This window comes from Alosa pseudoharengus, unplaced genomic scaffold, assembly GCF_046254945.1.
Source record: "Alosa pseudoharengus isolate Yale_2024_CS ecotype anadromous, Long Island Sound unplaced genomic scaffold, YU_APseudo_1.1 YU_APseudo_1.1_scf_2, whole genome shotgun sequence".
Taxonomy (NCBI): Eukaryota; Metazoa; Chordata; class Actinopteri; order Clupeiformes; family Clupeidae; genus Alosa; species Alosa pseudoharengus.
In genome coordinates, this window is record NW_027468663.1 from 58,152,817 (window position 1) to 58,155,316 (window position 2,500).

At 42.6% G+C, this 2,500-nt stretch overlaps 1 protein-coding gene across 1 annotated transcript in view; it reads right to left on the bottom strand.

Moving 5' to 3' along the window:
* brf1a (BRF1 general transcription factor IIIB subunit a) overlaps positions 1-2,500 on the bottom strand; it is a 94,414-nt gene that overhangs the window by 38,664 nt on the left and 53,250 nt on the right. The window lies entirely within an intron of this gene.

Sequence of the window (2,500 nt, forward strand, 5' to 3'; positions counted from 1 at the left end):
GGTCTAATTGAGACACAAGATGTTCGTGAGGGAACCCTTGCAAATTGCAATTGTAACACAGTTTAAAGGCTGCTAATGTGTGGATGCAATTCATAACGTTTTCTAAATAGTTAAAATAAAGGTTCGTACTTCTCCTTGGGACAAGCACTTTTGAATTTTGGAAAACACTTTTCCACTTCCATTTACATTGGGATTTTGCAAACATTCAGAGTCAATAAAATGAGCCCTTCAACGAATTGACAAGCAGCTGTAAGTAGGCTAAGCATGCTAAATTCAACATCCAAACAGTAGCCTATTCTAACGTTAGCTTTGAGATACTGCTTGATTGCATAACTTAACTTAGTTTAGTCTCTTCAATGTAGCCTATGTTGTGATAAGATCTTAGCAGAGTTAACGTCAATGCAGCAGTTTTGAACAAATTTGCGCAGCATGGTCACGATGCTAAGCGCATTTAATAGCAATTTAGCCAGACGTCTTCTATGCAATGCTTCTATGTGGCAACAACAATCCTTCAACAATCGTGAATATTTTGTTAAATGCACATGCAGAGGAGGAGCAGCGGGCTAGAGAGAGAGCGGGGCGGGGAAAGGAAAGGATGCGTGCGTAAAAAGCGCAGCTCAATGGCAATGCAAGGATTTGATCTTATATTTAAATTAAATTAAATTAAATTAAAGATAACATATATGTTTTTATTGTGTGGTTATTGTCAGTGCTGGGCCCCCTTCTCTTTGCTATCTACACCACCTCCTTGGGACAGATTATCCGTTCGCACGGCTTCTTATACCAGACGACAGACAGCTCTATCTGTCCTTTCCACCTGATGACTCCTTGGTTTCAGCACGGATCTCGGACTGCCTCTCAGACATAGCTACATGGATGAAGGCACACCACCTCCAGCTGAACCTCTCAAAGACTGAACTGCTGGTCCTCCCAGCTAAACCTACCATACATCATGACATCAACATCAACATCATGACATCAACATCAACATCAACATCAACATCATGACATCAACATCAACATCATGACATCAACATCATGACATCAACATCAACATCATGACATCAACATCATGACATCAACATCAACATCATGACATCAACATCATGACATCAACATCAACATCATGACATCAACATCATGACATCAACATCATGACATCAACATCAACATCATGACATCAACATCAACATCATGACATCAACATCATGACATCAACATCAACATCATGACATCAACATCATGACATCAACATCATGACATCAACATCAACATCATGACATCAACATCAACATCAACATCAACATCATGACATCAACATCAACATCAACATCAACATTGACACCCTGTCTGTTGCTCCTACCAGAGATGCAAGAAATGTAGGAGTCGTTCTCGACAACCAACTAACCTTCTCCGATCATGTTGCCTCGGTCGCCCGGTCGTGCCGTTTCGCACTTTACAACATACGGAAAATTAAGAGACTTACTTGACTCAATACGCTACCCAACTCCTGGTACAGGCCATAGTCATCTCACGACTTGACTACTGTAACGCCCTCCTGACAGGTCTCCCAGCCTGCGCAGTGAAACTCCTTCAGATGATAGAAACTTACCACCTGACTTGAACTGACACTTGACTGTCTAAAAACAGCACTCACTGATGCACTTATTCTTAATGTTACCATGTTGTTAGTTGCTTTGGTTAAAAATGCGTCAGCCAGACGCAACGTGAGTGTGTGATGTGACGTGTGTGTGTGTAAAGTTCTGTTTGACTTTGTGTGTAAAGTTCTGCTGGTGTTTGTTTTGGTTGTGTGTGTGTGTGTGTGTGTGTGTGTGTGTGTGTGTAAAGTTCTGCTGGTGTTTGTTTTGGTTGTGTGTGTGTGTGTAAAGTTCTGCTGGTGTTTGAGTCTGTTCTGGTGTAAGCTGTCCTTGACAAGAGATCAAACACTGAGGTTCACCATAAAGCCACACACACACGCACGCACCTTTAAAACCTGCCCTCTCCCTCTCCCTCTTTCCATCTCTTTTCACACAGTTCTGATCCAGAAAGTATCCCCCTCTCACACACACAGACACACACACACACACACACACTCACTCTCTCTCTCTCTCTCCACCACATCCCAAAGAACACAGCTGTTGGCAGGATTCCCTCTCAAAGAAGAAACATGACCCACAACTGCAGACACCCACCCAACCACACACACACACACACACACACACAAACACACACACACACACACACACACACACACACACACGATGAAGTCAGGACAAAGGGAAAACCACATGAGAAAAAACAATGACAGGTGTGTGTGTGTGTGTCAGGTGGATAAACTCAAGACAGGGGGAGCCTCAGATACAAGCAGCATGGCTTTGTTTAATGTGTGTGTGTGTGGCAGGGGTGCGCTGATTGAAGTTACTGTTTCTTGTGTGAGTCAAAAGATGAAAAGAACGAAGAAAGAAAAAAAGAATTCAAAAGAAAAGAGGGAAAGGAAAGC